The sequence below is a fragment of the Leopardus geoffroyi genome, chromosome C2, assembly GCF_018350155.1.
Source record: "Leopardus geoffroyi isolate Oge1 chromosome C2, O.geoffroyi_Oge1_pat1.0, whole genome shotgun sequence".
Classification (NCBI taxonomy): Eukaryota; Metazoa; Chordata; class Mammalia; order Carnivora; family Felidae; genus Leopardus; species Leopardus geoffroyi.
This window is the reverse complement of record NC_059333.1, coordinates 19,177,646-19,200,005: the sequence shown is the minus strand read 5'-3', so window position 1 is coordinate 19,200,005 and position 22,360 is coordinate 19,177,646. Positions and strand designations below refer to the sequence as shown.

General features: G+C 39.7%; 1 pseudogene; it reads right to left on the bottom strand.

Annotated features, from left to right (window-relative positions):
• Positions 1–9,893: 9,893 nt before the first annotated feature.
• LOC123610682 lies at positions 9,894–10,801 on the bottom strand (annotated as a pseudogene).
• Positions 10,802–22,360: the final 11,559 nt, after the last annotated feature.

The following is a 22,360-nucleotide window of genomic DNA, read 5'->3' as shown; positions in this document are numbered from 1 at the left end:
GCTTTAATCATCTACCCAGCTCTACAAAGCCTTCTTTACCAGCCCCAAGCAGATGTCAATGTACTTCTTCCATGCTCCATGGTACCCTGTGCGTGTATCCTTTAGGAAACTTGTTATCTATTTTCCTAAATGTCAGGAACAATACTGTTCATTAGAAATCTAATGTTAAAAACTGAGAACAAACTGAGGGTTGATGGGGGGTGGGAGGGAGGGGAGGGTGGGTGATGGGTATTGAGGAGGGCACCTTTTGGGATGAGCACTGGGTGTTGTATGGAAACCAATTTGACAATAAATTTCATATATTAAAAAAAAAAAAGGGGCGCCTGGGTGGCGCAGTCGGTTAAGTGTCCGACTTCAGCCAGGCCACGATATCGCGGTCCGTGAGTTCGAGCCCCGAGTCAGGCTCTGGGCTGATGGCTCAGAGCCTGGAGCCTGTTTCCGATTCTGTGTCTCCCTCTCTCTCTGCCCCTCCCCCGTTCATGCTCTGTCTCTCTCTGTCCCAAAAATAAATAAACGTTGAAAAAAAAAAAAAAAAAACTTAAAAAAAATAAAAAAGAAATCTAATGTTAGTGACAAACATGAACCACACATACAATTTAAAATTTTCTAGGAGGGGTGCCTGGAAGGCTCAGTTGTCTAAGCATCTGACTTTGGCTCAGGCCATGATCTCACAACTTGTGAGGTCAAGCTCCACATCAGGCTCTGTGCTGACAGCTCAGAGCCTGGAGCCTGCTTCAGATTCTGTGTCTCCCTCTCTCTGCCCCTCCCCTGTTTGTGCTCTGTCTCTCTCTCTCTTAAAAACAAATAAACATTTTTAAATAAATAAATAAATAAATAAAATTTTCTAGTAGTCACATTTTAAAAAGCAAAAAAGTGAGAGGTGGAAATGATTTTACTAATATATTTTATTGAGCCCAAGTGTGACGGTTAATTTTATGTGTCACTGTGGCTAGGCTATGGTGCCCAATCGTTTGGTCAAACACCAATCCAGATATTGCTGTGACAATATTTTTTAGACCTGATTAACATTTAAATCAGATTTTAAGTAAAGCAGGTTACTCTCCATTCTGTGGGTGGGCCTTATCCAATCAGTTTAAGGCCTTCAGAGAAAAGACCAAGGTTTCCCAAAGAAGGAATTCGACCTCAAGATGGCAATATATAAATCCTGCTTATTTAGTTTCCTAGGGCTGTCATAACAAAATACAACAGACTGGGGGGCTTAAACAATAGAAATTTATTTCTCACATTTCTGGAAGCTGGAAGTCTAAGGTCAAGGTCAGCAGTTTGGTTTCTCCTGAGGTCTCCTTGGCTTGCCGAGGGCCACCTGCCTACTATGCCTTCACAGGGCTGGTTCTCTGTAGTCATGTATCATTGGTGCCTCTTACTTTTCTTATGAGGACACCAGTCATATTAGATTAGGAACCCACACTTATGACCTCATTTAACTTTAATTACCTCTTACAGGACATATATTCAAATATGGTCACATTAAAAATTAGGGCTTCAACGTATGAATTGGTAGAGGTGGGGCAACAATTTGGTCCCTTACTCTGCCTGTTTCCAACCTGCCTGGTCTACCCTGCTGACTTCAGACTCAAGACTGCAACATCAACTCTTACCTCAACTTCAGCCCACTAGCCTGCTCCGCACATTTCAGACTTGCCAGCTCCTAAAAGTGTACAGCCCAATGGCATAAATTCTCACCTCTCCCTCTCTCATCTCTCTGCCTTTGTAGACAGATACATAGGCAGAGAAATACTATGGGTTCTGTTCCTCTGGAAAACGGTGACTAATACATCATTATGTCCAAAATATTATTTCTACACATAATAAATACAAGAACTATTAATGAGTTATTTTGCATTCTTTTTCATACTAAGTCTTTGAAATCTGGTTTGTATTTTACGCTTAGAGCACTTCTCAGTTTGGGTTGGCCGCATTTCAAGTGTCCAATAGCCTCACGTAGCTAGTGGCTATCACATCACACAGTGTGGATTGAGAGCAAAGCAACAAGGTGAAACAGAGAAAGGTGGGCTTGAACTCTACCCTGTCACTGAGGCTCAGGGAAGGCTAGCTATAATTTTAAACTCACAGGAGGACCTCTCTGGGCCTAGATGTTCTCATAAACAAATGAAGGGTAATAGTACCTACCTTGAACAGCCCTTGTGAAGATCCACTGGAAAGCCCTTAATGGAGTGCCTGACTGGTAAAGCATAGATGCTCAGTTAACCTCACGTGCTGCCTTTCCCTCTTAGCCTCCATATATGTTTTCTGATCTTACCTCTTTAAGGAAAAGGTTGGTGTTTGTTTCATCTTTGTTTCTCCAGTCTGATACCTTGGCAGGTGCTCAAAAAATGCTTGTGGAATTAATGAATGGTCTCACGTTGCTGTGGTGAGGATATCTACTTGTTGATGTATATTTTCCTTTAATACATCACTCTTAAAAACACTTGGGCAGGACTTGCAAGTTGTGGAGCTGTTGACGCAGTGGTGGGTGGTTCAGTGGGGAGATGAGTCAGGTTTGAGTTTGGGGATTTGAGGGAAGAGCGGGTTGAGCTAAAGGAAATGGAGCGGCCTCACAAATAAAACCAACTGGGCGAGATATACCACAGGCATCTCTGACATAAGAGTACACCAAATTTTTAAGTTCATTACTGCATATAATTTCCATTACTGAGGATAAATTTGACAAGTGTTAATGAGATGGGATGTATCCTCATTAAAGGAAAAAAAAATAGGAAACACATTCACACCAAGTCACAGAAAATCTAGTTTAGGCGAAATATCTTTCCCCTGCCAGTAAATACATGAGAAGACCTAATTCATTTGCAAAAGTAAAATTTTCTGATACTACACCAGTTGATAAGACGCCCAATTATTTAGTCAGTGTTCTCCAAAGAAACAGAACCAATCAGATGTACACAGACAGAGAAAGAGATTTAGTACAAGGAAATGGCTCACGTGATTATGAAGGCTGACGAGTTCTGAGATCTTCAGCCAGCAGGCTAGAGACACAGGAGAGCTGATGTTTCAGTTAGAGTCGGAAACAATAAAATACTGTTGTTCGTCTCAAGGGCTGTCAGCCAGAAGGAGTTCTTTCTCCTGCAGGAGAAGTTCAGCCTTCTGTTCTACCAAGGCCTTCAACTGATTAGATGAGGCCCACCCACCCTGGGGAGGGCAATCTGCTTCATTCAGCCTACCAATTCAAATGTTAATCTCATCCAGACACACTCCCACAGATACACTCAGAATAGCGTTTGGCCAAATGTCTGGACACCCTATGGTCCAGTTAAGTTGACACATAAAATTAGCCAGAATACTTGACAAGGCACAACATGCCATCACAAGAGGGATTTCTATTAGAGCTTAATATGTCAATCAAGTATTCCTTCAGCAAACTGCTCTCCTGTTCCTCCCTGCTCTGCGTCTTCCCTATATAAGCCGTCAGAGAAAACACTTTGGGATGAAAACTAACGTTTCTTGTGCACCACTCTGTGCCACACATTTTCCCAGGTATTCTTCCGCACTGTGCCCACAAGCAGTGAGGTCAGGAGGACTCACCCAAATGGCAGAAGCCTTGTGGAAGCCACTGCAGCCCAAACTCGACGGCTCATTCTCGCCTATTTGAAAACTCAATCTTTCCAGTGTCCCAGACTTGGTCAAACTGGGGAATTGCAACCAGATTCGGGAGACTTCTATACAATTCAGGGGGAAGAAAACATCAATTCTGATGAGAGATACAACTACCAAGACATCCTCTACCCAAAGCATTCCTACCTTGTAAAGCGATTGCAGAAATCAAATTATAATCAAAATATTGCTTCCTGAAAATGAATTCAGAATAAGTGGAGGTTGATTTAAACAAGATGTTCAATGGCACCAAGCAAAGAATAACTAATGCTATAACTTCAACAGTTTATATCGGAAAGGAAGAAACTTGGGAACAAATAGCACTAGAATTCTCTGCCAAAGTGTACTTCATGAATTCTTTGTTTCATTCTTTCATATGCCAGGCTGACCAAACCCCTATCTGTTTAACACATTATTTCTTTTAAAAATACTTAACCAGTTACAAGTCAAGTTTTAATGGTTTATAAACTCTTCTGTCTCTGTAAGATGACTTCCATGCTTCTGCTCTTAATTTCCTTAAGTTTTCGAAAAGAATTTCATCATTTGACTTTCTTTTCGTTAATATCCATTTAATCTTTCAAACAATTCCATTCTGGTCGTCTACTGCTGGTTATCACAAAACATAGTGTCTTAAAACAAGAACCAATTTATCAATATCACTGCTATTCTCAGCACATTCTCAGTTTTCAACTCAGGTTATTGGTATAACTGACAATGAGATGTTCTAATATTTTTAAATGGTGTTTTAGGGTTCTACAGACAATATTTGAAAGGCGTAACTTTTATATTTCCTAGTGAACAATCCTCATAAATGTGCTGTACTGTGGACTTTTTTTTTACTTGCTTACACTTATACAATGATATCCCTCCTGTACTCTGACTTCTCAGAAATCCAAAGAGTGACCAGCTAACTGGTCTGTTAGAGTATTCCATCTTAAGGTGTTAATGACAGTTAAACACAGGTGACAGTGGGGTGCCTGGCTGGCTGAGCCAGTAGAGCATGAGACTCTTGATCTTGGGGTTGTAAGTTCAAGCCCCACCATATAGAGGTTATTTTAAAATAAAATATTTATAAATAAATAAACAAACAAACAAACAAATACAGGTGATATTAAGATCATTCTTGAATGCCTTAAGCTACAGGAGTTGGTAACTTTGAAATACAAGTTTCAAGGCAGTATAGGTAGAAAAAAAATATTTGGTCTGGGCATAATATTTGAAGGTAAGAAATTAAATTAATTTATAGGGAAACACATGTTGACCCATAAGACATAATTCTTTGGTAGGAACTGCTAAATGGCAACCTGCAGCCCAAGAAGGTAATCACATTTAATAGAAAGGTTTTTTTAATCACATTCATCATTACAAAGGGTCTATAATCTCTAGCAAAATTCTTACTCTACAAGTAATGTTAAAGAATTACATGGCATTGAGGCATCTAGCCTTCAATCTCCTACCTCATGATAGGAGCACTAGTATTTTTTTTTTTAATGTTTATTTATTTATTTGCAGGGGAGGGGCAGAGAGAGAGAGAGAGGGAGAGAATCCTAAACAGGCTCCATGCTGTGAGCACAGGGCCCAACAGGGGGCTCAATCTCACAACCATGATATTATGACCTGTGCCACAATCAAGAGTCAGATGTTCAACTGACTAAGCCACCCAGGTGCCCCAGGAGCATTAATATTTTAAAGACCTTGTAAGAGAAGGATCTCATTAGATTCCTGATACTTCATGGTTACTAGAATGCTGAGACCTCAGAAGACATTTTTTTTCTTGTGGTTTTCCACAGAAAACCATGAAGTACAAGAATTTACTTTTATTCTGTTGTGTTCATTTATTCAACAAATATTTGTCGAATGTTGCTATGTGCCAGAAGCTGACACAGCAGTGAGCAGGTGTGACCCTGCCCTAAGGAAACTTTAATTATCACTAACGCCTTTAAAACATGCATTCATGTTGGAACTTTCCATATGATCCTTCCTTCCTTCCTTCCTTCCTTCCTTCCTTCCTTCCTTCCTTCCTTCCATCCTTCCTTCCTTCCTTCCGTGCTCTTTCTTTTTCTTTCTTTCTTTCTTTCTTTCTTTCTTTCTTTCTTTCTTCCTTTCTTTCTTTCTTATTTAACATCTACCTAAGTAGCTAGGTAGCTATCATCATCTTTCTATTATAATGTACTGGTTAAAAGAACAAATTCTACAGGTAGAAGGCTAGGATTCATAACCCAGTTCCATGAAAAAAAAAAAAGTTTTAAAAGAATTATAGATGGATGGATAGATGATTGATAGATAGATAGACAGATGCCAAAAGAAATCATAAATAAATTTTTTATGTAAAGCAGAGCTCTGGCAATAGCCATTGTTAAGTCCCAGAATAACTTTCTAAGAGAATTTTTGTCATAACTACATTGCTTTTTCCTTAAGAAGTTATTTTCACAATATTCTCAGACTATAATCCCTAAATATCTGGTAAATCATTACATTCAACCTTATTTTTCTTCTCCCTTGTACACTGTTGGCCAAGGAAACAGTTTCATTTTCACTTTTGCAAAATGATAGTATAAAAAAACAGAAGTGAAAGTATGAATCATAATATAATCAGGCGTTCATAGTGAGATATCCATTTATAACTCAGAAAACCACAGGGTATTTCCAAACTGATGTCATTCATAGAAAGAATGCCATGTGTTGTGGAAGAATAAGAAAAATTACCTACACTACTTGGGGGATTTAGAATGCATGTGGGATAGTCCCAGCTAATTATTTTAACTTACTTTTAATTTTATTACAAAGATCGATCTCTATTTCAAATACTGAAATTGACACTCATCTTAGAAAGTACACTGGATTCTGGGTTATACTTTTTAATTTTGATATTATCCTTTTACTTCAGAAATCATCAGTAGAAGTGCTGTATATAGGTTAAGGTTTTCTTTTATTTTCTTTTAAAACAACTGTATAAATATTAAAATTACCATGAAATTCTGTGTAATTGTTTTACTTTTTGGGACAACACGAAATGAATCTCTGCTCAAGTTATTAAACTTGATGTTATTTTATTCTCTTCCAGGACGCAGAGAAATAATATAAATTTTATTTTTCCCAACTAAATCATTAAAATAGGATTTTTTCCGTTCCGCCACGTTCAGTTTTTTAAGAACATGAAGAAGATCATAGTATGTGTTAAATAAATTTGTGATGCTACAGGGAGGAAACATTGTCCAGAAACAAATCTCCTCTAGGTTATCCATATTTTCTTCAAAAAAAATACTTTGGCAGTGTTAGGTCTCCCATATTTGCTTGTTGTTTGCTTGTTTTGATCCCGAGACTAATATCGAGTTGTGAGGCCAGGCCAATTATATCCTTTTTCAATCAGTGAATGTTCCTGGTTTCCTACTGGCCAATGTCCACAGCATAGAAGACTCCACAGAAGTCACAACACTCACTCACCCAAGTAACACCACTAGTTTGCTCTTTGGTTTCTGAGGCTTATCTACGAGCCCAGTGACTTACCCACAAGTCTGGTCCTGATGCCCGCCATGAACAGCTTTGCTATCCTGGATTTTTCAGTAGAGCTGCAGGTGAATGTGCTAATAGGGTGGGCTGACCCAATGTGATTAAGAAACAAGTTAAAATATACCCGAAAATTAAATTCTCCTCATTCCATAAACAAATAGAAAGTCCACATGGATCAAAGACTTAAAAGCTAAAAGCAACCCTTAAAAGTTTTAGAAGAAAATGTAGGAGACTATCTTATATGAGGAAAGTCAGGCAAGATTCCTTAAAATACAGAAAGATTCATTAGTTGTAACACATGTACAATTCTGATAGGGGTGCTGATAATGGAAGAGGTCATACAGGAGTTGGAACAGAAGGTGTATGGGAGATCGTGTATCTTCTGCTCAATTTTGTATGAACTTAAAACTTTAAAAAGTAAAGTCTATGAAGAAAAAAAAAGACTAAGCCCTCAAGTACAAACTATATATTTGATGACATAAAGATGTTAAATCTTTATACATTAGGGACCAGAAACAAAGTTAAAAGGCAAGCTACAGACAGAGAAAATATTTACAGTACTTTTGAGAAATAAATTTAATATAGAATACATAAAAATATCCTAAAAGTAAGACCACAAAAAGCCCTGATGAGAAATCAATATAAACCTTCAGTTCACAGAAGAGAATCTCTATATGACCAAGGAAGATATTTAAAAAAAAAAAAAAAAAAGTAACTTGCTAGTCATAGGAACATGCAAATTAAAACAAGGTACCTTTTCATGTCCCCAAGACTGGAAAAAATTCAAAAGTAAGTAGTGGTGAGGAAGGAGGGGAAACAGGAACTTTCAAACTCTTAATGTACATTCCTAATGATGAATGAACAGTGAAGTTTTACTAAATGGAGCATAGTTTAAATTTGAGAAAAGAAAGGTTAGAGATTGAGGGGGCAAATTGGTTTAACGTTTAAGGCATTTTCACAATATCTAGCAAAGTTTGAAGGTTAGTACCTAGCAAGTCAACTTCTAAAGCATAAATTACAGAAAAACTCTTGCACAGAGACATTAGAATATTCAGTACAACATTTTCTATAATTCTAAAATGTTTGTTGCTGGAAGAACGGATCCCCTTCATTTCATTTGTCTCAATTCCAAGCATCTATTTCCTCCATGAAGTCTTATTGTTCCCTTCTTTATATGGTTGAAAATCAGGCAAGGACCTTATGTCCTTGCTCCCACAGACTCCTCCCTTCTCCTCCCGACACTCCCCTATTCCCATGGGAATCTCCTTCTAGCCTGGAAAATTCACCTCCCATCGTGTGTCTGGCCCAAGCGCTTGGTCAATGCCCACAAATCCTCCATTTGGCCTTTTCTGGCAATCTTTCATGACTTCTTCAGACTCGCGTTATTGGAACTTAATAGCCAGAAACATGATCCTGCCTCACACTTCCCGAGCACCAACTATTTGCACAAACGAGGAGGAAAAGACACATAAATATAAATAAAGATAAATATAAAATAGACATATATAATATGTATACCTAATAGAGAGATAATATACATAATAGAGAAAGCATATTATTGTGTCATAAAAAGCACAGATTAATAACTTAACATAGTATCGTGCCATATTTTTTCCTAGAAGAACTTTAGACAGTGACATCCACACACAAATCAGTGCTTGCTCTGTGGGTGGGGTGAGGAGAAGAGTATAGATGTCTGGCAAATTTCTTGACTCATCTAGAAGTTTCCGCTCGTGCCTGGAGTTGATGTGCCTTCATCCATCAATAGCCTTCCGCTGACCTTATCCCTCCACCCTAGGAGCTTGAGCTTGGCGCAAGTAAGGGCAGAACTCCTCCTGAGGCAGGATATTACCGCATGACTGCACATAACCAGGAGGAGACTGGCCCTGGGCAACCTGAACACAACTCTACAGAGAAGAGGGGCTATCCGGAATTGCAGGCAACTTGGGTAGTCCAGCCATACTCCTCCTCCTTAGGCAACATCCTTCTCCAAATCTCTGCACTCAAAAAGTCAGAAGCAGCTCTTCTGTTCCCATTAGAGAGGAGAGAATGAGGCTGGCCGCCATATTGGTATCCAGCCCTTCTCTCACCTAGCACCCATCCCCAGGATGGTGTTCTACTTTTTCTTTTCTCCTGCCTGTGTCTTCCCTTTTCTGATTTCATTCATTCATTCATTCATTCATTCATTCATGGAAAGTAAATGATCCCCCCCACCAAACCTCCCTTAGGTAACAAATGTGAAGAACTGGGTGTGTACTTGTCCCAGTTTCTCTTTGGTCAACCACATAACCTGTTTGTTGTTGTTGTTGTTGTTGTTGTTGTTGTTGTTGTTGTTGTTATTCTTGTTCTTGTTGTTTTGGGGGGGGGTTGTTTGTTTTACATTTCAGTTTGGAAGCAGTAGCTGTTTATTAACTGGCCAGATTACAAAAATAATCATGATAGATACCTTAGTTTATTCTTCTGTTAAGAAAACCACAGACCCAAAAGTGGTATCACTTAGGTTAAGGCCCCAGGTCAGTAAACCAAGACTTGACACCTAATCTAACTGCAGTTTCAAGCCCCTAGAAGGGTAACCTTTAGCCAGTCAACATGGGAATTTCCTGGTCAGCGCTAGGAAATTTACTGATAGACCCTTTCAGTCCCCTTAGGAAAGCAACTTTACCTGAAACAATGGATTCTCTGCTTATAATCTCCTTTCTTCCACCCCCTCTCTACCTTTAAACCTTTTCTTTTCTCTATCCTTCTGGAGATCCCTTCTACTTGCTAGATGGAATGCTGGCCCATTCACAAATCAATTAATAAACCCATTAGATCTTTAAAATGTACTCAGTGGAATTTTTGTTATTTAACACTTCTAATAAGCTTATTAATTTGGTCTTCCCTTTTGCCAGCATCTCTAACTTCTACAAAATGAATGGTCTTTTTCTTTTAATTTTTTAAATATGTATTTATTTTTGAGAGAGAGAGAGAGAGAGAGAGAGAGCACATGTGTGAGCAGGGGAGGGGCAGAGAGAGAGGGAGACACAGAATCTGAAGCAGGCTCCAGGCTCTGGGCTGTCAGCACAGAGCCAGACGCTGGGCTTGAACTCACGACCATGAGTTCATGACCTGTGCCCACGTCAAACGCTTAACTGACTGAGCCACCTAAGGGGCCCCTGAATGGTCTTGTGCTTCCAGCCACCTCGTTCAGAAGATAATGGGAAGAACCAGTAGACATCGTTTGCTACTTTGAAGGGTTCGCCAACAGTGTAGATCTCATGAATTACATCCTCCGCTCCAGCAATGCCATATTTACTAAGAGATGCGGCAATCAATTCTTGTTGATTCTGCCATAACCATGCATGAAAAACATTCACTTACGGACTTCCAGTTAATGGAAGCGTTGTTGAGCTTAACAAAAGTACCACTGAAAGTCTGGCGAATACAAAGAAGCCGCAGCGCCTTTCAGAATTTGGGGGTCACACCGATCCTGATGGCAAGTGCCAATTTGGGTTCTGCAGGTGCAGAGAAGTTGCCAGCTTTTCTTGCCATCCTAGCTATTCTCGTATGGGTTCTGTACATCCATCTATATTCTTTGTGATAGCTTATCTTTTTCACAGATAAGCTTTTTCCTTGCCTTTCAAAACATCCTTTGGGCTAATTTCTTTCTTAAGCATTTGATTTTCAAGTTTTTTGTTGGTCTGTTTTGTTTTGGTTTGTCTTTTCCTTTTTCTTAGGGGTTCCTGACATAGCAAGAGCCATCTTTTTATTCTCTTCTGCATCTTCCCTGGCTCCAGCCAGAAAAGAGCACCACATAACCTGTTTATCTTTTTTTTTTTTAATTTTTTAAGGGTTTATTTATTTTTAAGAGCAAGAGAGACAGAGCATGAGTGGGTGAGGGACAGAGAGAGAGGGAGACACAGAATCCGAAGCAGGCTCCCGGTTCTGAGCTGTCAGCACAGAGTCCGACGCAGGGCTCGAACTCACGAACCGCGAGATCATGACCTGAGCCGTAGTCGGAAGCTCAACCGACTGAGCCATCAAGGTGCCCCAGTTTGTAATTTTTTTAACAGTTTGGTGTTATTCCCTTTACTTTGAATTTGCTTTTTCCCCCTATTTATTGTAAGCATCCCTCTTGTTTGGGACATTTATATATCCCAATACATCATTTCCCACTGTGTGTTCGTGTGTGCAGACATGTGCCCATGCCATAATTTATTCATTTCCCTATTCAGGGGCATTCAGATTGCTTTCGGTTTGTTGACCCTATAAACAATGCTACAAAAAGCATTACTCTATATACGTCCTTTATCGAATGTGACCTTTCTTTAAGTTTATTTATTTATTTTGAGAGAGACAGCATGAGAGGGGGGGGGGCAGAGAGAGAGGGAGAGAGAGAATCCCAAGCAGGCCCTGTACTGTCAGCACAGAGCAGGATGTGGGGCTCGAACTCACAAAACCATGAGATCATAACCTGAGCCCAAGCCAAGAATCCAAAGCTTAATCGACTGAGCCACCCACTTTTTAATGTAAGTTAGGATTCACGAACTAGAATTTCCATATAACGTATAGTCATTTTGATTCAAATGAGCACTGTCAGGTTTATTTACCAAGACAATAGAATTCACACTGCTGCCACCAAAGTACTAGAATGCTCATATTCTTGAGTATATGCCAGCAATAATTGTTATTACTTGTTTAAATGTTTATTTCTGTTTGAGAGAGAGCATGAGCAGGGGAGGGGCAGAGAGAGAGGGACAGAGGATCTGAAGCTGGCTCTGGGCTGACAGCAATGAGCCCAACGCAGGGTTCAAACTCACGTACCTTGAGATCATGACCTGAGCCGACGACGGGCACTCGGAAGACTGAGCCACCCAGGCGCCCCTGTTTTTGCTTGTTTAAAACGTTTCCCAGTCTCACGGGTGAAAAGTATTACTGTTGCAATTCAGTATCCTAGGCCAGGGGCAAAGAAGTAAATCCAAAGCAAAGAGAACTATGCCTGAGAACCTGAAATTCTTAGTTGCGCCCATTGGTATCTCTTTCTCCACCTGACCCTTGTTTCAGACCTACTTCCCTCTTTGCCGAGGTCTGAGAAAGTTGGAAATAGCCAGTGTTTTTCCTTGGTAGTGTTTTCTTAAAGATCAACAGGATTATGTCAACTGTTATTACAAGGAAAAGGCCACTGACACACCAGTTTAAAAAGGAAAAGGTGTGTCCACTGGCTAAAGTAAATAAAAGGGCAAAACACATAGTAACAGTTTTAAAACTTAACAGTTACAATAGTACTGAGGAAGCAGGGAAGACAAAGCTGGGGCTCCTTGCTTGCAAATTTCAGGGTGTCTCCTGAACTTTCACAGCCTAATTTGGGAAATTAAATGTCGAACATCCTTGAAAAGTTCCGATACTGGCATTGATATTAAAGAAGGTTTCAAAAGGGTATTAACTACAGTCCTAATTTTGGCCCCACATGACACCCATGATTTCAGAATGATTCATGACTAATGAAAGGATGACCGAGCGTAAACTACATAACATACTGGTGTATGGACTCACCTAATTTTATTTCACATCAAAACAGAAATTGATGCAATTGTAAAACTAACACTCGTTCAATTTTAATTCATAGTCGGCAAGAAATCATTCTTCGTAAGTGGCAAGTGATTCAACTACAGTTAGAAGTAGTCTTTACTAGGGGCACCTGGGTGGCTCAGTGGGTTAAGAGCCCAATTCTTGGTTTCGGCTCAGGTCACGATCTCATAGTTCATGGCTTCGAGCCTCACATCTGCCTCGCACTGGGAGTGTGGAGCCTACTTGGGATTCTCTCTCACCCCCTCTCTCTCATCCTCTGCCCACCCCTAGTGTCTCTCAAAATAAATAAATAAACTTACAAAAAAAATTGTAAAGCAGTCCCACTAGTTGATAGGGGCAATGTATTGACTTGGAGAGGATGTGAAAATCATCTAACGTTCCAACTCATATTGATTGAACATCGAGAGAGAAAAAATGCTAAGAAATGATGCCACAAGGACAAGTTTGTCACAGTCCCTGAAGCAAGTAGGATCTGGCACAAGATCCCAGAGTAGCTCAGGAATAAAATACTCTATCTAAAACATAACATAGTCCGGGCATAACTCACTGCACAGTGCCCGATATGTCAGAGAGCTGAGCAGAAAATAATGGACACTACTATGTAAAAAAAACACAATCACGGATTCATTTATATTGATGGGAGGGACACCTGGTTGGCTCAGTCAGTTACGCATCTGACTCTTGATCTCAGCTCAGGTCTTGATCTCAGGGTCGTGAGTTCCAGCCCCGCACTGGGCTTCACGCTGGACACGAACCCTACTCAAAAAAAGAAAAAAGATATATTGATGGGAAATACAGTGAAAAGAGACATTCTTTCTGGAAGAGCATGTGCACATTTCTTTTTGTGTCTCACATGGTATTATGATGTTAGTGGGTGTGCACGTCAGTCTCGCTCATTCGTCTACAAGCTGACAGGCAGAAGGCTCTTCATTCATCTTTTCAATGCCCCGAATCTAGCACAGTGTCAGAGTGCATGCTCCATAAATGTTGAATGTAGAAATTGAAACATTGATGTTAAACCACTGGAAATACTGTAGTTAGATCTGTTGTTATGCCAGGGCTATGGGTTGAATTTTGCTCCCTGCCCCATGCAAATTCGTATATTGAAGTCCTAACCTGCCATGTGACTATATTTGGATATTGGGCTTTTAGGAGGTAATTAAGGTTAAAGAAGATCATAAAAGCAGAGTCCTGATCCAATAGGATTGGTGGCCTCGTAAGAGGAAAAGAGACATCTCTGGGCAAACACACCAGTGAAAGCTATGTGAGCACAGATGGAGAACTGGTCATCTACAAGCCAGGAAAAGAGCTCTCTTACCAGGTTAGAATCTTGATCTTGGACTTCCAGTCTCCAAACTATGAGGAAATAAGTTTCTGGTATTTAAGCCACCCAGTCTCTTGTATTTTGTTATGGCGGCACAAGGAGACCAAATCAACAACCAGTACAAATGCTAATGCTTTTCACTGGCTTTATGACAATGAACAAGACCAAAGAAAAATGGCTTTCTTAAAGTCATTATAATGATCGCCCAAGAATGAATTTTAGCACAATATTTGACATGTGTGAATTTAAGGGTAACCTGAAAGCTTGAGAATAGTACATAACAAAGTAGATGAGAGGGGGGAATTTAAAATATGAGCTGTAAATTACTTTCAACACAAAAAGGGTTTGTTCTTTGCAGAACCATTTATTCAGCCTGCATGTCATTTGACAGAGGGTTCTTTGATTATATTTGATTAACTCTAATAAAGCTTGAAAACCATTTTAGCCTAATGCAAATGGCCCCGTCTCTTCTTAGATTTCATCAAAGATTGGTAACACATTGCATAAGTGTTACTTTCAAACTATAGCCCACTACATTTTCTAATTTGGAGAGAGGAAATGCTTCAAGTGTTTCTTATGAAGCATAGGAGCCCACACAAAAAGAAATGTCATTTATGTCTCGTATTTGTCTCATGATTTGACAGATTTTTATGAAAAGTTGGTCATCAGAAATCTGCAGACCAAAATTAGCAAGATAGCAGTTTGTAAATCTACCCTCCCTATAGAGTTCCTTGGAGGAAAGCTGCCTTTACGGGAGTAAGGCAATGGACTCAGAAACGTGACACACACTTAACACATTTACTGTTATCATGCCCAAATGACCACACTAGTGTAGGTTTAGAAATACAGATCTACGTTACTTTCTCACATTTACCAGCTTTTAAATAGAAGGATGTTCTAAGCCATTAGTACAAAGATGCTTGACATTTTCATGAAAGTGCAGGCAACTTAAGAAGGACAATAGTTTGGTTCTTCTGAAGGTCACTGCTTTTGCTGTTTCTTTTCTTTTCATTTTTTTTTCCCTTCAAAAATCATATCTACCGCATTCGGCTGCTGGCCGAAAGTGCTAATTTCTCAGTCATTCTGACATATTTGTTATCAGATCTCTCCAACTTTAGAATTGCCACAGTGATACGTGAACATTTGAAAGGTAAAACTCAAAACCGTATTCTCTTATACTTGCTATGCCTTTTTTATTGATAGTTATGAGCCTCATGTATCAAATTTGCTACTTTTTCTTGAGGCAAAAATTTTGAAAGTGGAATTCTGAGTTTTATTCTTTGTTATATCATTGGACTCTAAAATATATGTCCAAGTAGATTCTTCCGTACTGTATAGTTTTGCATCATGTGGAGAACATTTGTAAGTAGGTCAACATACATGGTTTCTAGGCACCAATAAGGAGATAATTTGTTGTACCCATATTACAATATTACCAGAGTAACGGGACTAAAATGACTCACTGGGTCCTTGGTTGCAGGGCTCGGTGCTGCACATGGTACTAAATTAAGGCTCAGAAGCCTGGGCAGTTGTGAAAGTCTCTTTGAGAGACTTTGAGAGGTCATAAGTGACTCTCCTCCAAAACACAAAAGCATCAAACAGGAGGACGTGATGGGCCGGGAGAAAAGAAAATATGGAAAGCGTAGAAGAAAAGACCTAAGGCCCCTCTTGCTCCCTGAGAATGCAACCTCAGGCTGATTATCATCTGTGAGTCTTAGAGGAGCCAAAAAAAAAAAAAAAAAAGCTAGTCCAGATGACAGCACCTTGCCCTGCATGATCGATCTAGAAGAATAAAAGAATAACCCAACGGCTGACCTACTGGGTCAGAGCCACCAGGTCAAAAGGACCAGAGGACATTTGGAAGACACATCTGGATATGAAAAGGAAAAATCTGTACATCTTCAATTGTTGTACCTGAGAGAAGGACTTTCAGAAAGTACCCCTAAATCTTATAAGTTATATACCAATTGTACCTCAAAAAAAAAAAAAATCACGAATCTGGTAGCCCAGAAAAGAAGAACTCTGCTTCATATACGAGCTATCGATACTTTGTCCTACGCATTCGGTCAGCACTTACTATTGCTTCCTGTGAATGCGATACTAAAAAGAGATAACAACCGAACAAACACATGGGATTCCCGTCCTCACACAGTTGACAATCTAATGAGGAGATGGAATCCGCACTCACCTGCCTTTTCTCCTTTTCTGCCTCCTTTGCTTGGTCTTCCTTATCTGCTGACCACTGGATGTTCAACAGACTGAGCCACCCAGGGGCCCCAGGATTTTTTCTAAATAAAAGAAGAAGAGAAGAAAAAAATACCAGTGAGGGAGGAAAGTGTATAAGAAATGAAAAGAGGAACAATTATAAAAATCCCATGGGGTTGTAAATAAAGTTAGAAGAAAATAAGAATGCCAAATTAATTATTTGTGGATTATTCTTTAGACCAGGGTTTTTCAAATTCAGCACCATTAACATTATGGGCCAGATCATTTTTTGCTATAGGGAACTGTCTAGTGCATTGTAGGGTATCTGATAGTATCCCAGGCACCCTTGTCTCTAGTTATGGCAATCAAACGTGTCTGCAGATGTTGCCAAATATTCCCTGGGAGGCAAAATTGCTCCCACTTGAGAACTATTGTTTTAAAAAGAAAGAGTTGGCGTGCCTGGGTGGCTCAGTCTGTTAAGCATCTGACTCTTGATTTCAGCTCAAGTCATGATCTCACAGTTTCATGAGTTTGACTTCACACAGGGCTCTGTACGGACAGTGCAGAGCCCGCCTGGGATTCTCCCGCTCTTTCTGCCCTACCCCCTACCCCCCGCTTGTACCATCTGTGTCTCTCTCAAGATAAATAAACTTAGAAAAAAGAGAGACTCATTGAAGATTTGAAGCAGCAGATAACATAAAAACTAAAATCGATTGAACTGGCAAGACTTCCCATGCTAACTGGGTGGAGCAGGCAAGAGAAAAAAGTGAAGATATTTTTTGCAATATTCCTGCTCAAAGATTATAATAGAGTTCTGAAATACAAAAGAGGTCGTGGAATTGGAAATGACAGATTAAGTGTTATTTATTTACAGAGGGAGACACTTATTATGGGTATAGAATCAAACAGGCTTATCAACGTTTGTTGTTTTGACAATGGGAAGCAAAGACAGGAATCAAAGATGGCCGTTGAGCCTAATGGCAAGGTAGTGGTTGTGACAAAAGTGGACAATAGTGAGGGAAACAGATTTAAAAGGGAAGATGAGTTCAATTCTTTGAATTGCAAAATAGAATGTACTAGAAGAACATCCAGATAGAAATGTCAAGCCAGAAATTGGAAAATTGAGAGTGAACTTTGGGGGGAAACTCAGGAGTGTAAACATGGCCTTAGAAGCCATTTATGAGGAAAGTAGAGTTGAAGTCATGTGCTGAGATTGCCCAGGAGGAGAGTGCAAAATAGAAAAGGAAGCAACCAGAGACAGATGCTCCATTTAAATACCTGTATCTAAATGGGTATCATATTGAAGGAAGAGAAGAGAGTAGTTGGAGGAGTAGCACAAGAGTAGGAAAACAAAGTGACTAAAGAGACGCGAAGGAGAGATTTTAGCAAAGGACAGTTGGGTTAGTTGGTTAATGGTGTCTTCCATTGGTACAAGAGGTTAAAGACCATGACAACAGAGAAAGTGGCTATTGGATTCAGTGAATAGTAAGTAGCTAGGGGGTGTTCAGAACGCAGTGTAAACACAGTGGGGAACAGAAAATAAATTAGAATGAATTTAAAACCACATGGGTGCTGAAAAAGTAGGTATTTAATACCTCCATTGGTAAAGGGAAAAAGAAATAGAGCAACTGTGTTTCTCAGATAGGACAGAAGTTGTGTCTACTTGTAAGTGACTGGGAAATTAAATATGAGTGATTGAAAATGCAAGAAAGGCAGAGAGAGACGAAAGAAGTGATATTTAATGGAGTGTGACTCCAGAGGAGATGAGAAAGTTTGGAACAAAGGCACAAATGTTCGATTTTCTCAAAGAGGAATGTGTTAGTCTCTAAAACTGGGAGAAGCAAAGAGTAAGAGATAATGCAGTGTGGTAATAAATTACAAAGTTGAGGATGATTCTCCAAACGATGTATTTTACATGTGATTTAATTTTTAAATGTTTACACCGAGAAGAGCCCTTTTAAATAGAAGAGTTGAACGTGATTTCCCTATTCAAGGGAGTACTTGCAAAGAGTATTCTGTACTAGTCTCTGAGCCAGGTGTTCATAGACCGAAGCCAGATTTTTATGTTATACTTTTATTATCCTGTTCAAACTAAATTCCCAGAACATCAGCACATGCTCGGTTAAATATGATATGAAAACACATTGCAAGTACAGAAATGTTATTTTTGGATTAGCCACAGATTTGGGTCTATATATAACTCCGTACTCCCCAATGACGGCCAGTAATCGTGTTATAGTAGTAAAATATCTTCTTAAGTAAGCTTTATTTATAACTTACCCTGCAAATACCCAAGACTTGGCATCGAGAGAAAAGAAGAAAATAAGCAGAAATGTCATGCAACTTGGGTTTCATTTCTTTAATTCTCTGAGACAAACTGTCTACTTCAAACACACCCTTTCATTCAACTTTCCTTTATGTACCAGCACATGAATGAAATAAGAGAATCCTATAATGTGAGACAAACCCAAATGTCAATGAATCAGAATGGCAATTATATAAGTTGGGCAAGATTTTACTACTGCGCACATGATTTCCCATCCAGTAAATGAGAGGAAAACACTAGTGTTCTTTTGCCTTTGTTAAACTATTACTGTTTTGTTCTTTAATTTGTATTGTATGAAACTATTACAAGTCCCAATAAAATATGAAGTTTCATTTGTCTTTGCCAATAATGATTCTTTTGCACCAAAAGACATATCAAAACCACAAAACAGCAGGGTGTGAACAAATAGCTGTGTCAAATTGGCCAAATATTGATAATTGTTGAAGCTGTGCGATGGGTACGTGGACTTCTTTGTGCTGTTCATGCTACTTTTGAGCATTTTCGAGTATGTTCTTTTTTAAATAAATAAGTAGTAAATATGGGGCGCCTGGATGGCTGAGTCAGTTAAGTGTCTGACTTCGGTTCAGGTCATGATCTTCCGGTTCCTGAGTCTGAGTCCCGAGTCGGGCTGCCTGCTGTCAGCACAGAGCCTGCTTTGGACCCTCCACCACCTCCCCTTTCTCTGCCCCTCCTCTTCTCACTCTTTCTCAAAAAAAAATAAACATTTAAAAAAAATAGTGGCAAATAATTCTATTACAAATGTTTGCGAACATTTTCCCTCAGTTCCCAAAGACAAAAGCCTCATATTCCTGCATTAGAATGTGGTAGGCAAATCAAATAGTGAAGTCCTTTTGTGATGTGGTAGACAGAATGGCTCCATAGAAATATCCACACCCTAACCCCTGAAATGGAAAAACATATTACCTTACATGACGATTAATTTTGTGTCACCTTGACTGGCATGGGATGCCCAAATGAAACATTATTTCTTGGCGTGTCTGTATTTCTGGCTGAGATTAGCGTCTGAACGGACAGACTCAGTAAAGTAAATTACCCTCCCCAGTGTGGGTGGGCCTCATCTAACCCACTGGGGGCCTGAATAGAACAAAAGGCAGAGAGAAGAGGAAACGACTTCTTTTTTCTGCCTCACTGATCGAGCTTGAACATCGCATGGCATCTTCTGCCCTCATCGAACTGGGATTCATACCATCAGATCCCCCCGTCCTTAGGCGTTTGGGCCTTGGACTGTCAGTACATCGTTAGCTTTCCTGGACCTCCAACCTGCAGACACAGATCATGGAACTCCTCAGTACGCATATAATCACATAACCCAATTCCTCATAATAAATCAATATATATTTTTAAATAAATATTATGTTTAAATATATATGTATAATGCATAATATACATTATGTTATGTTATTATACAATATTAATAATGCATTATAATATATAATATATAATAATGTATATAAATCATTATATATTTGAACATATTCAAATAGGATATATACACGTATCCCATCAGCTGTTTCTCTGGAGAATCCTGACTAATACAACAACCTTATGTGGCAAAGGGGACTTTACGGATATAATTAAGTTTCTAGACCTAAACCAGGAAGAACAGCCTGGATTATCCTATCCAAGAGGGGGTAACCTCATCACATGAGCCTTTAAAAGCAGAGAACTTTCGGGGCGTCTATGTGGTTCAGTCGGTTAAGCGTCCAGCTTCGGCCTAGGTCATGATCTTGCCGTTCCAGAGTTCAAGCCCGGCCTCGGGCTCTGGGCCGAGGGCTCAGAGCCTGGAGCCTGTTTCAGATTCTGTGTCTGCCTCCCTCTCTCTCTCTCTCTCTGCCCCTCCCTCCCCAACTCACACTCTGTCTCTCTCTCTCTCTCTCAAGAATAAACATTAAAAAAAAAAAAAAAAAAGGCAGAGAACTTTCTCCAGCTGGAGGCAGAGCAGATGCAACAGCAGAAGAATCCGAGGGAGTCAAAGCATGAGGAGGACTCCACAGGAAGTTGCTGGTTTGAAGGTGGGGGGCAACATGGTGAGGAATTCAGGTGACCTCACAGAGCTGGGAGAGGCTCCTGGCTGACAGCCAGCAAGGAAACAGGGACCTCACCTCTGCAGCCTGAATAACCGAATTCTGTCAACAGCTTGAATGAGCTTGGAAACAAATTCCCCCTCAGAGCCTCTAGATAAGCGTCCAGCTTGCCAACAACTTAATCTCAGCCTGTGCAACTCTGGCCAGAGGAGCCTGCTGAGCTCACCAGGCTCCTGACCTACATAACTGGGGATAATAAATTGTGATTGTTTTGAATGGCTACATTTGTGATACCTCTAAGGTGGCCATAGGTAACAAATACATCCTACTTAACATAACAAAGACCCAATAGCTGGACATTTTAGTTTTGTTTTTTGTTTTTTTTTTTTTTTTAACGTTTATTCATCTTTTGAGACAGAGCTCAAGCAGGGGAGGGGCAGAGAGAGAGGGAGACACAGAATCCGAAGCAGGCTCCAGGCTCTGAGCTGTCAGCACAGAGCCCGACGCAGGGCTCAAACTCACAGACGGCGAGATCATGACCTGAGCCAAAGTCGGCCACCCAACCAACTGAGCCACCCAGGTGCCCCTGAACATGTTAAAAGACATTCCTAACGTGAAAGGTAAGACAATGAGAAGTTATTATAATGTCTTACTTATTATACTGGGAAAATATATAAAAAGAAATTGTGGTAGGGAAATGCATTGCATCACATGTGATAGCACGTGCCTGATGGGTATATAAATTGGTCCAAAGTTTGGGGAGAGTAATTGGTAATGTGTATAAGAAATCAGGATAACATGTTTGACGTAAAATTCCACATCTATTTTTTAAGCAAATAATTCCAGTAGTATTTCTTACCTTTGACCAGTAATCCCACATCTATATACCAAGTAAATAATGTAGATGTATATTATATGAAAAAAATAGTACAGTGTGAACAAAAATTAAGCTGTAAAGATGATCATCATAGCACAGCATAGAATAGCAAAGTTGGTAACGATCTAAACATCCAACAAAAGGGATTGGTTAAGGGGCGCCTGGGTGGCGTCCGACTTCAGCCAGGTCACGATCTCGAGGTCCGTGAGTTCGAGCCCCGCGTCGGGCTCTGAGCTGATGGCTCGGAGCCTGGAGCCTGTTTCCGATTCTGTGTCTCCCTCTCTCTCTGCCCCTCCCCTGTTCATGCTCTGTCTCTCTCTGTCCCAAAAATAAATAAACGTTGAAAAAAAAAATTAAAAAAAAAAAAAAGGGATTGGTTAAGTTAGGGGACACCCACATAATGAAATTCTGTAAAGCCAGTTCAAATCATGTGGTAGATAGTGTTTGTTAGCATGGAAAAGTCTTTCAAGGAAAAAAGGCAACAAAATAGCATTACAATCCAATGTCAGAAAGCATATGCACGAAAATGTCACCAATTTGAGACTGTTTCTGCTGGTCTGCATCTTTTGATTTTTTCCTTTATGATCATAGATTTCATAATAGACTCACAAAAAAATTGTTCTTTTTAATAAAGTTTACAAATCTGTGCATTTATACAAATTTCCAGAAGGTTATTTACTCAATTAGGACAAAAATGATTGCAGATATTTCAGGACAAATGACAAAATATTTCTTCTGTATTTGGAGCAAAACATTAAGACAAGGAACGTTCTCCTATTTCTCAGATGTTCGTGGATGTTGTACAAGAAAATTCATCACTAGTTTTAGCTCATCAAAAATATACCCACAATCCCTCTACCATCAATACATCCTTT